General features: G+C 33.6%; 3 long non-coding RNA genes across 5 annotated transcripts; 1 reads left to right on the top strand and 2 right to left on the bottom strand.

The window, feature by feature from the left end:
- Positions 1-1539: 1539 nt before the first annotated feature.
- Positions 1540-3317, bottom strand: LOC109149985. The gene is made up of 2 exons (XR_002049064.1): positions 3233-3317; positions 1540-1863 (listed from the first exon to the last, which is right to left on the bottom strand). It is a non-coding gene; the product is annotated as an uncharacterized LOC109149985 (long non-coding RNA).
- LOC109149984 lies at positions 2356-3384 on the top strand. Its single transcript, XR_002049063.1, has 3 exons — positions 2356-2738; positions 2959-3059; positions 3292-3384. It is a non-coding gene; the product is annotated as an uncharacterized LOC109149984 (long non-coding RNA).
- A 5642-nt stretch (positions 3385-9026) lies between these two features.
- On the bottom strand, positions 9027-12430 carry LOC109149983. 3 transcript variants are annotated; one of them, XR_002049061.1, is made up of 8 exons: positions 12306-12430; positions 12091-12221; positions 11546-11620; positions 11387-11462; positions 11100-11286; positions 10837-11018; positions 10035-10167; positions 9027-9328 (listed from the first exon to the last, which is right to left on the bottom strand). It is a non-coding gene; the product is annotated as an uncharacterized LOC109149983 (long non-coding RNA). The 3 variants fall into 3 exon arrangements; XR_002049062.1 differs by having other exon boundaries at positions 10837-10990; XR_002049060.1 differs by having other exon boundaries at positions 10837-11286.
- Between the last annotated feature and the right edge of the window lie 829 nt (positions 12431-13259).

The following is a 13259-nucleotide window of genomic DNA, read 5'->3' as shown; positions in this document are numbered from 1 at the left end:
CAGCGGCAGTGTGGGAGCAACCTCTCAAAGTGAGGGGGGGCTCCTTGTGCGCAGTGAGCATCGGTCTAGCCTTTGTAGTTTATGTTCAGTTGAGTCATCATGATTTACATCCTCCCAAATGCATGCTCTGTCAGGCCGGGCGGGGTGTGGGGGGCCCTTAGGGTTGGGGTTCTTCCTTTATTATTGAAGGATATTTATAATTAACCTATAGTTTAGAGAATTAAATTACAATTTTTCATTTTATTCACCAATAATATGTTATCATATACCGTATACGGAGTACCTTTTAGGTTTGAGCAAGAAGTGTAGCAAACCTCTCCCAACTTAAACGAATCTCCGCTCGCCGTCTCTCTCCGTTTCGGCGTTCCGATCACAGGCTCTTTTCAATCCCAATCTGCTGCGTTCCCCTGTGTGTATGTTAGAATCTTTACGGTTTAATGTTCATAGTGCGATTGAAATTGATTTCGACATATGATTTATTATTTGTGTTTTCTTATCTGCAATATTGGCCGCGCAGGTGTACTAGTCCTTTTGTGTTGCAATTTAATTACTATCGCCAAGTGCACTCATTTTAGGATTTTGTTTTAATTTTAACTAGTATTGTCCCGTGCGATGCACGGATAATATTTGATAATTTGTTTTTAGCATTTCAAATAACTAAAATGAATTTACTTATTAGACGTGTTGAATGTAATTGCACTACAAAATAAAATATGAATAACAATAAAATGTTTTAGACAAACTACTTTGCATTATATAATATGTAAATATGTAAGTAACTAAATATACACATTATTAAATACATCATGATAAACAACGTACATTAGTGGTTGACGTACAAACATAGTTCGAATCACTACAAATTAGAATCTTCAATCCGTCTTGCAAACCCTAGCTCGTAGCAACAACGTACAATTGACTAAAACAAAAATCAACTTCTTCAACAATAAGTCAACCTATGATAATGCTTGCCCGACTCTTGTTAATCATTGATTTATAACATTAAGGGAGCGTTTGGTTCACGGAATGTTAGATTACCTTAGGGAATGTTAGATGACTCGGAATGTTAGATTCATGTGTTTGGTAAAAAATGGAGTATGTAAAATGTCAAGGTAATCTAACATTACCTAAGTTTAGCAAGGGAATCACATTCCCTCAAAAAAGGGAAAAAATCTGATGTGGCGGCAATGTTGGATTCCAAGGGAATATTATATAACTTCAACCAAACATAGGAATGTTAAATAACCAACCCAATATAACCTTTGTTATCCAATATAACCTCAACCAAACGCCCCCTAAAGGAAACTATTTTTTTTAAACTTGAAAGCTGAAACCAACACATTGTAATTTAATAATTACCATTAGTTATAACACTATATTATCAATGAAAGTGTTTATGAAAAATTGTGAGCCATTTTTGTTCGTTAGAGGTGTATTAATGTTGTTGCCAATAAATAATTGACTTTGCTCTACAAAAAAAATTATCCGAAAAAAGTTAAAACAATTAGTCACTTTGTATTTACAGTAATTGATGTTTAATAATCCAATACAAATTTTTTATTTTAGTGTGATACACAAACTTACTATTATTTACATAAGCAAGTGGTATACGGTTATCATTCTAAAAATTCCTACTTGTAGACGATCTATTGTTTGACGACACATGATATATGTTGTGGATTATAAATTACTAATGTACATTCTACAAATGATGATTGAAAAAAAATTAACAATTAATTTTACTCAATGGGGTAGAGAGTGATGCTTGAAATACACCGAAGACATAATTTTTTGCTGTAGAATCACATAGACTACCACCGATTGAAGCACTGCTTATCTTACTACTTGACACAATTTTATTATCTGCGAAAACAAACAATCAAATTACATATGTTATTGTTAAAATTAAAGTATTAAACATTATATTTAATGTTATCTACAGATAAGTGCAAAGGAAATTAAATACTTATGGAAATTAGAATTTTTTATTACTATAATTATATTTTTACTAAAATACTAACCTTTTATTATTTATGCAATGTAATTATAAATTATAAATTATAAATAATAATTACACTCTTAATACTATAAATAATATTAAAAAGATGTGATCTAAAATTATTTAAGCACTAATAATATTAATATTATTAATACTATACCGGCTAATCAAAATAAAAAAAAAACTAATAAAAACAACATCCTTACTATTAGAACTAAAAAATACAACTAATACTACTACAAAGCAATATTATAACAATAACAATAATATTATAATAATAATAATAACAATAACAATTATAATAATAATAATAACAATAATAATAATAATAATGCTACCATTGATGCCCACGCCAATAATAAAAGAAAAAAAGAAAAAAAATTATGCTGAGCACATTCTAGAACGCTCAGAATTGAGATTTGAGCTTCATTTCTCACTGTCGGCCTCTATCTACAATATTCCTGCGACCGTAAAACTACTTCTCTCTAGAATTTTCCTCAATCAAAGCCTTTAATCTATACTACTTCTTCTTCCATAGAAGTATAGAGATCTGTAACTAAATGGTTGATTTAGTCAAGAATCTGGCAAGTGTTCATCGATCTTAGCCTGACATAGGTATAGACTTCGACCAACACTGTTTCTTTTTCACGTTTCTAGTTCGACACCGGGTATTTCCCAGCGAAATTGAACGGTGGCTCATATGGGTAGACTCAGAGATGGAGTACCTACTCGAGGAAAGGTTCTTATTCTCCAATCTATATTCGGGAAAGCTAAATGTTGTAGATCTCCGTATTTTTGGGCATCTCAAGTTCATAGATTATTAATTATTCACGAATCTCACTATGAATCTGCTTAATCAACACACATGCAGGGTGATCTATGTGTATTTTTGGTCTTTACCCTTGCCATTTTTTCATTTTGAGAGTTCGGGAAATATAATGTCTATTATTTGTATGCAGATATCCTCAAAAAATATGGCAATACTGGAGACGGCTGGAATTAGACTGTCTGGGTAGAGCCACAAAGAGTGGATACATACAATGAACACCTTCTTTGGGTGGTAATGTTCTGTTATAATTTGTTCAACTATCTCTTTACACACACACACACACACACACACACATATATATATATATATATATATATATATATATATATATATATATATATATATATGCACAAAATGGTTATCTATAAAGAGAAAGAAAAGATGATAATGTAGCATTTACATACCTCCTGATCATGGACTATCCACTCTTCACTTCTAATGTATTTTTCTCCTCTGCTTTTAGTTACAACATAGTTCCGCACACAACGCAAGCTAATCGCCTTTGCTGACTGCTGAAGATGAAGCTGCACACCAACAATGAATTGCCCATACATGGATTCCGTTCTTTGGAGAAGTTTTTTTTTTTTTTTTTTTCGCTTTGTGTTTGCAGAGGTGACCTCTCTAAATATGTATGTATATATAAACATGGAACTGATGTAGTTGAACTCTAATAATCATAGCCATGTATTAGAACTCTGCCAACAATAGGCCGCTCTATACCTAGTTGAGCACACGCTTTCTATCAAGAAAGGATACCAACTATTCAGTCAGATAGTAGCCCATTCCCCTACACATCTACCTTGAAAGGCTATGTTTCTAAACCGGCATGCCAGCTTCTCTCCACTAACCTTTAAAATATATATATACACACACGATGTCGTTTTATATGAGCGGAAAAATGGCTGAATTTGATGGGATGAATCCCTGCAGCTTTTATATATACCAAAATGCCATCGCTTCCCATGGGCGGGAAAACAAAAAAAATTTATTTACCAAAAATGTTTGGCTTTATTATAATAGAGATTTATTGTTCTTTAATTTGCATATGTTGAAGTTATGCAAATGATGTTGGGGAGGAGGAGAGATGGAATCAGTCAACTCCCGACAGAAATACTTGACAATATCTTGGGATTATTGCCGATCGTAGAAGCTGCTAGAACTGCCGTTTTGTCTACCATTTGGAGAGATTGTTGGTCCAATGATCCAATCTCACACAACTTAACTTCGATGATCAGTTCTTTGCTTACGTTGGGATTGTTGGTCCAATGATCCAATCTCACACAACTTAACTTCGATGATCAATTCTTTGCTTACGTTGGGAAAAAATTATTCTGACAATTATAATAGCACATTGGCGAGTTGTCGTAGGATCCCAAATTAAAACCTTACCGTAGTAGCGGGAATAAGGGTCGATCCCACGAGGAGTAACTAGTTTAACTTTTATGCTTAAGAAAATTATGGGGATTTGAAATATAACGAGAATAAAGATTAAATAAAAGTGAATTTGAATAAACAAGAAATTCAAATGAATGAATAAAGCAATGAAAATAATATATTGAAAGCACTTATAATAGAAAACCTTGGTTAGTAAAGATCCACCACCGGAATTTAACACTGATCATTGACTCAAAAAGTAATTAATATGCAGTTGAATATTTGACGTGAAATTATTTTATTTCTGTTTTCCTTTAGTTGTAGGTAACTAAAGCACACGCGGTTTAATTACCCCTAACTACTAAATAATCTAAGACAAGCGTTATAGATTTAATTTAATAACAGCAATAGGAATAATTTAATAGCAGCAATAGGAACTAGGAAAACCGACAAACTAAATAACACAAGCACAAGCGGTTGCATTTAATTTAGGAAAATATTCTACCTGAGACCAATTATCACTAAAGCCGTCAATAATTAACCTCAGTTGCTACTGAATATTAGAATAATTTGAAGCACAACATTAACTAATATAGGAAATAATTATATCAAATAAATAACTAGTAGGCCTCCAAGCAATTAAATGATACTAACTATTCAAATAATTTATAAGAATATTTAACACTCAAATGCATAAAAATTATATAACAAAATAAATAAATAATCTTACAGCATAATGAATTCCGAAACTTCAATTTACTAAACCAAACCAGAAGAAATTAGCCACGAATGAACATTGATAACAACTTCATTCAAAGAATAGTTTAAAGAGGGAAAGAATGAACGTCTCAACAAAAGAATTTTACTACTATTTATACATCCTCCAAAATATACTAGAACCATTCTCCGCCATTCATTTTCTTATTTTTTAGCCGTACGCACGGCTGGAAATTATGGAATTTCTGACCACCTGAAAATGATTTTAAATTAAGTTGATACCAAAAAGTCCAAAAAGTGGTCGAAAATAGCAACGAAGATTTTTCTAGATACCAAAAGTGATTGAAACAAGGCTTTCAACTTGATTTAAAATCACTTTCAGGTGGTCGAAAATTCCATAATTTCCAATAGTGACGCACGAATCGGTCGATGAGGCTTTCCGCTGCTGCCGCACGCCGTCAAAACTTGCGCATGGTAATTGACGAATTCAATTCCTGCTGCGTACATAATAATTAAGAAACAAAATAACATTTGTTTTTGTCCATTATGCTAATTAAGCATTGGCGGTTTGGGCTATGATGTTAGGATTAGGATTAAAATGAATTTAAAGAATTAAACTCAAAACATATTATGAAGTAAATAAAATATTTATTTTGCTTATTAATTATTAAACTCTAAAAAGAAATAATTATTATAAAATAGTACATAATTAATGCAAAATTATTATAAAGATATACCTAAAATAAGAGTATAAAATATGTCTATCACACATCAACCTGTATGTATATATAATAATCAACAAAGTCCTCATGCAGCACCATGGACCTATTCGGAAATTTGTCTTCAAGTTTGAGGGTGACGTATTAATGGCCCTAATTCTCGGAAGTTTCACTTTGATCAATGGTTCCTTTTTATCACTCAAAAAGGTGTTGAAGAAATGAAAATTACTTTTCCAAGAACTATTGCAAAAAGGAAATATTTGAGGCTCCCAAATTGCATATTTTCTTGTTTAACTCTCAAGAGGTTGGATCTCAGCGAAGGATTAGTTGCACCAACAATAAATTCCCCTTGCATATTTCCGAATGTCTCTTCACTTAGTTTTGATGGCGTTGTCTTTGGTGCTATTAATCCGGATTGTGTTATAGATGTTCCTATGCTTGAGACTCTCTCATTTAGCGAATGTGAAAATGTGTCATATTTCAACATTAAGGCTCCCAGGCTTGGTAGTTTAACACTCAAAAATTATGAAATTGAAGAGATTTATCAACGTGTTCTCTCGATTACTTTGGACTTGTCATTTATTCATACTCTTTGTTTGAATTTTAATTTGAAGGTATATTATATTAACTAACCACAGTACATCTTCATCTTCTTTTTTTTTTTTTTTCTTTTTGTGGATTATTACTTATTTTGAAATATATTTTAGGAACTAATTATCCCTTTTGGTATCTTTTTTTATTTCCAAGCATTTTGTCAGTAACTTACTAGATGGAGATGTGAACTAAATATTGAATGCCTGGAGTTATCATATGTCGAATTTGACGATGATTATGAGTTTTCTTCATTCATTCATTCATTACGAATATGCCTAAAATTACGCAAGCTTGATATAATGAGTTTATGGATAATCTTCATTTTCATTGATAAATTATTTAATGAAATTTTAGTTGTTTATATTATTGTTTCACATTACTTAATACAAGGTTATACTAGTGTAAAAGATGAATTGATTGACACTTTTTTTTTTTTTGAATTTTAATACAAGAATCTCTAACTCTATACTTTGGGAGGGACTTCTTAGTGTGGCTAAAGTGCTTAAAATGTTTCACACTTTCAAACTTAGATCATTCAATGGGTCGAGGTCAGAATTGCTATTCATCAAGATGCTGCTTGCTTGCTTTCCCACACTTGAGAAGGTTGTCATTATTCGTCGAGTGAAGTTTGACTGCAATGAGGAGTTTAAAATCATGCAAAATCTTTTATATTTTCTTCGTATATCAAAGAAAGTAAAAATCATTTACATATAAGTATCTTATTATATTTTTATTAAATTGAATTTATGCATCTCCTTGATTAATTCGCGCTCTCTAAATTTAATAATGTGTAATGAACTAATGGTTAGCTCGAGTATCATTACTAGTTGAACCTACTAGCACACAATCCTTTTTTTGGTTTTGAATTAATCTTTTGGTGAGCTATCTACAAATATGCCGAAAAACAATGAAGATATTTTGTTTGTTTTATTTTTAAAGGAAAAACATAGATTAAATTAAATAGAGCAAGTTCCAGAATGTGAACAAGTGAAACAAGCAGCTAGACTTAGATTGGAAAAATGTCTAGCTATTTCCCTAATGTTATTTGTAATAAGATGAAATGATGACAACAAGTGCAGCCGTTAACAACTTTGATTGAATCAGTCTCCACTTGTATGCAATCTTCATTAAGAACAAATTAAATAATCCATTCCAGTCTCTAAGCACGTAGCCAAAGCCCATTCTTCTGTTATTGAAATCCAGTGCTGCGTCGACATTCTGCTTCTTCCATCTTTCAATTTGTTGAGTTATGGTCGAAGACTGCCTCCCATCGGCATTAACAGTCTGCCACTCATGGAGAAAAGGTTGTGCTCCCCTAGGCCCTAACAACAGCAAAATCTGGAATGGTAACATGGTTCCAAAATTTTTCATTTCTGGCTTCCCACAACTTCCAGCAGGCCGAGATCAACAAGCAAAGTTCATTATCAGAGAGGGACTTAAAATTCAAATCCAATATAATGCTATCCCAACAATGTCTGGCGAGTGGGCATCTCACAAATAGATGAAAAGTTGTTTCATCTTATGCACTACGCAGTTGACAAATTGAAGTAATCTGAACTACTCGTTTAATCGTCAAGAGATCAGCAGTAGGTAGGGCTGCTGAACAGAGTTGCTAGAAGAAAGATTTTGGCCCGGTTTGGTAAATGGTTGTTAGTTGTTAGCTGATTGGGTTAATTAGATGGTATAACTAATTGATAACATTAGTTGATTGTAGAAAGGTGTTTGGCAACTTAATTGTTAGCTGATAGCTGTTTGGTAAATTTTCTTTTTCTCAAAAAGCTAATTGCAAAAGTTGCTTTGAACAGCTTTTTGAATTTTAGCATTTTGGAGTTGATTTTTTAACCAAGTCAAACAATTAATAGTGGTCAAATAAACTAAAATTGACTGATAGGCTAATATTTTACCTTTATCCTTAGAGGTAGATTCATCTTCCACATTTTAGTTCAAAATGGGACTTGATCAGTATGCATATATAGTTCCTTGTAATTTCTTATAACAGCTTCGTACTGAATAAACCCCTTTCTCATCTTCCATCCAAATAATGTTGTCCATAGGTTTACAATCAGGGAATGTTCTTGATCAACTTCACATCTTCTTGAACAAACAGATCTTCCAAAATTTCATCATCCCAATCTGTTTTGGCCATATTGAGCAAAGATTCCACTTTAGCCTCCCTAAAATAATATGTCATTGGAGTTTGAATAGAAGGAGATTCATTATTAGGAAGCCAAGGTTGCCCCCAAACTCCAACGGAAGCACCAAGCACCACCCCCCACTCTCCATCTATGACCACTTCTTAACACACTTTGGGACTCCAGAATACTCCGCCAGATGAAGGATGGATTTCCACCAATTTTAGCCTAAAAAAAAGTCTCTAGGGAAGTATCTAGCTTCACTGCTGGAAATTTGCCATTTTCCGACCACCAAAAAGTGGTCGGAAATGGCCTTAATTAGGTCGGAAATGCCTGTTCCGACCTCTTTTCCGACCAATTTGGGTATCCGGAAAAATCCCCCTAGCTATGTCCGACCTCCAGAGAGAGTGGTCGGAAATAGTGACCACTTTTCTAAGGCTGTCGGAAAAATTGGCCAGGAGAGTCAGGCTCGTCCAGATTTTCCGATCACCTGTGATCGGAAATTTCGACCACTTTGGTGGACGGAAAATTGGACGTAGTCAATAAAAAAAAATCATTTCACTACAGAGGATCCCTCCGTAATGAAATGAATATATATATATATATATATATATATATATATATATATATATATATATATATTGTTGCAAGCTGGTAAGATATTTGCTGAAAAACATATAGACATTTCATACACTTCAGGTACTGTTTTCATGAATAGACAAAAACTATGATACATGGATGCAATTCCAACAGTCAAATACTATAAGCCTTCAAATCTAGTACTCCCCAGTCAAATACTATAAGCCTTCAAATCTAGTACTCCATAAGTAATTTCTTTTGTGTTTTTCCCTGTAAATTTCATCATGAAATAACATATAGTACTACTGTAAGAGTACAAGATAGAAGGAATCATTGCCCCAACATTGTTGTGCTCCCAAAGCTTGTGAACACCATAATCAACCGCCTGCAATGATGAATTTTTTTTAAGAAAAGTGAGTTCAACACCTTAAATATTGGATGCAACATCATCTGGCAATATTCCACACGATGAAGTCGAGTAAGTGTTTAGCAAAGAATTGTCCACATAATGACCAATGGAACCCTGTGCATTGCTGTGTATAGATTGAAACAACAATCTTGTAGCACAATTCTTCTGCCAGTTAACCATTACAGGTATCCAGTTAGAAATCAACAATTTAACCAATCAGCAATCTTTACATCAAACCCAATCAGGCTAACAATGGAGAAATTGAAATATGGTTGTAATATACACATAGAAACTCATATAAGAATAAGAACAAGCAGATAAAGAGTGTCTGAACTCAAGCTTTACTAGGAGGGAGGTAAGATTGTTAAAAGTAATGAATAACAAGGATAGAATATTTGAAAAATTCTACAAAGAGTTCAACCCTATGCTCCATATTAGACAAGTTTCAACATCTGCTCCTATCAGGAAAAGACTGTCTTTGGGGAGTTCAGAACCACAATCCATGGATATACAAACAGAAAGTATATATATTGGTCAATTGATTCAATTCCAAAAAAAGTCTTTATTTGTAAGAACCTAGTTAACCACTAACCCAAAACAGGAGAAAAGAAGAACTAAATGAGTAAACATGGAACATTTAAAAAAAAAAAAAATACAGTAAGAGAAAGACTAAGCTACATACCAGATTGAAAATTTCTGGTGCTACCCAGATTCCAATGGAAAAATCTAGGTATAGGAGGCCGCATATTGGATAGCTGAAAAATCTGGATATTTGATTGGCCTTGTTCGTCTCCAGCAGTCTCTTTCAAAGAGTCCTGCACATTGAGAAAGTATAATAGTTCAAAATAAGGCCGATATACAGATTAAGTAATTCACACATGGCAAACTACTGATCTAGGCTTAGCAAAAGATGATATGTGCATACACAAAAAGGCTTTGAACTTTTAAAGAATGCATCAACCTTAACATATAGTCCCTAGAAATGAATCTATAGTAGCACTTGGTGATTAGAAATAAATTGACAAAACCATAACAGAATAATAGAGGAAATTTGTCAAGAACAGATAAGTACTTGAAACAAACACAAATCTAAGAACACTACTCTAAATTGACCTCATAAGATGTAAGAGAATGTGAAAAATCAATAATAATATGTTTTCTAAACATTGCTTAGAGAAATTACTTCTCTGATTTACTTATAAAAAACAAATCATATAAAATAAACTAGTTCATTCACTAAAACTTAAAGGTATTTAATCTTTAACCAATACCATAAAATCTTTGCAAAAATTAAGTCATTCGTAATGAACACAATTACAATGTTAGCTTCTTCAATAAATGAAATCAACAAAAATAACACAACACTTTCCAAATCTCCCAGATCTAGGGTTTCATATGTAGAGAGCCAGAGACGTGAGAGAATGAGCAATTGAAACTATGAGAGTATGAGTCTTTGAAAGTGAGAGATGTCAAAGGGGACTTACCGAGTTACCAGGAGCGAGAGCTTGAGAGGGGTGAGACCATTAGAGCCGAGAGCGTGGAAAGTCGGAGAGCCGGAGTCCTGCGGAGAAGACGAGAGCTGGAGACTAGTGGTTGTCGCCTGTCTGTGAGCAGTAGTCTCCCAAGACACAATGTGAACTTTGTTCAACCAGTTTGTCCCCCATCACTCCATCAGTATGTATAATTGTTGAGAGATTAGATTCAGAGCAACCTTCCACTATGAGAATCAAAAATAGAAAACCAGTACCTGTATTGCTTGCTCTGAGGTGCATCTCTCTTAGTTGTAAGAGACTCTTCCCGACATCTAACATGTGACACACTACAACAAGAAAATTTGAACACTAACTGCATGGAGAAAACAAAATAGTGAAATACCTTTGAAATTCTTAGGTTACAAGAGTCTTCTCGTCTTCAGCAAGCAAAGGAGCGATAACCTGTCAGATAAAAGGGATAATCAAGAAACATTGTAAAAATGGGGCGGGTGGTTTTCACAAGCAAAAACAAGATCAGAAAATTAACTTCAGTATTACTTACACTAAGACACCTGAATGGATCATATTGAGAGTTGAGACAACACTATAGTCAAACAGTGTTTTGCTTCACTTGCAACCTTGATCAACATCTTGGAACCATAAGAATTATGTCTAAAAATAAAAAGAAATTAATATGAATAATAGCAATGCAGATGCTTACTTTAGAAGCACCATCCTTGGTAACATTAAGCAATTTTTCAATTATAATCTCAATGGAATCCTCCATATAATCTTTCTGCAAAGAATACAAATGAATTGTTATTTTCAACCAGAAAAAAAGTCAGAGAACTGAACTGCAGGTTAGGATAAAGAAACAAGAGGGGCATTTCAACTAGGAAAAGAGACCTGGTTCTTCAACAATTCAACAATCATAGACAGATCAAGTCCCCTTATTGATGGCTCATAATCATGTAGAACCTCAAGTGCTACTGTCAAAATTTGATTAAAGTACTACGAAATAGCAAAGGTTACAGGTTGATTTACCATCCAAATGCATATGTTATCCATTTCTAAGTAAAAAGTAATAGTTAAATTAAAAATTGTATATTAAAAACAATTTCTGCCACCAAAGAGAGGCCCGAGAGGATGTGAATTTAGTCAGAAGAAACATTTATCACAAATATTACCTAAAGAAATTTGTCATTAGAAATTGATCTGATTGTGTGATGTTAAGCAGCCAGGATTGATTTTAATTAGCAATAATACCTTATTCGACATAGATTGATCATTAGCAACAGAAACTTCAACCAACTGTTGGAGTGCAACGTGCTTGTTTTCTGCCTCAGTCACCGAAGAAATCTAGAAACTCGAAGCCTCGTAGGTAGATCTAGGGTTTCCTATGTATAGAGCCAGAGAGGTTAAAGAATGAGTGGTAGAGCTTGAGACTATGAGTATGAGTAGATGAGGTTAGAGGGACTTACCGGAGACGGAGACACGGCTGTGAGCGGCAGCCTCCGGAGAATCGGAGATGATGGCTTGGTGAAGTCGTGAGGAGTGGGACTATGGGAGAGATAAGCTGCGCCGATGAGGGCATGAGGCTGAATGCCTGAATCCTAACATTAAGCTCTTATTTATTAATATATATAAGTATTTAAAAAAAAAACAATTTAAACAATTTTAAATGACCGAAAGTTTTAAAAAAAAATGACGGAAAAATATTTCCGACAACATATACTTTGTAGTCGGTACTTCCGACCACTCTTGAAAGGTAGTCGGTATATTCGATCCTTTTTCTGTCTGACCCAATGCCTTGACGGAAAAATGAAAAAATGTTACTTTTTCCGACCATTTATATTGGTGGTCGGAAAGTGGTCAGAAAAGTGAAAATTTCCAGCAGTGCTTTATAGGCTCTGGCCATGAGGGAATCGGGATACTGAATGAGCCTCCAAGCTTGTTTAGATATTTTGTTGTGTTTTATAAAAATATAAGAATTGTTTTTTTCAATAATGATATAATGTCATCACTCCACCAAGATGAATTGTGTGGAATGCAATAGAAGAAAATGCAAAGACATGTACATGAAAAGGTTATAATACATCATAATATATTGCTTCAATTCCCCTATTTATATGTTGCGTAAAGACTGTGTAACGGCACAAAACTCTGAACTTTAAATCTAGTATGACAGTAGTGCAGAAACTCGCCCATTTTAATACTATTTTAATGGAGTAATATTCTAGTTCCTCCAAACGGTACATTTCTGTGCACAATGAGTTCAACACAAACTCAAACCCCTAGTCTAATGTTTGTGAGAAAACTCAAACCTTCACTATGCCGCTTGAAGGAATTGAAGTTCCATTAAACCAACGCCGTAGGGACACCAAATCCAATATTATATTTGGTAATCAAACAATTTAGATTTAAGTTCAACTTTT

The sequence above is a fragment of the Ipomoea nil genome, unplaced genomic scaffold (assembly GCF_001879475.1).
Source record: "Ipomoea nil cultivar Tokyo-kokei standard unplaced genomic scaffold, Asagao_1.1 scaffold2165, whole genome shotgun sequence".
Classification (NCBI taxonomy): domain Eukaryota; kingdom Viridiplantae; phylum Streptophyta; class Magnoliopsida; order Solanales; family Convolvulaceae; genus Ipomoea; species Ipomoea nil.
This window is presented reverse-complemented; position numbering and strand designations above follow the sequence as displayed.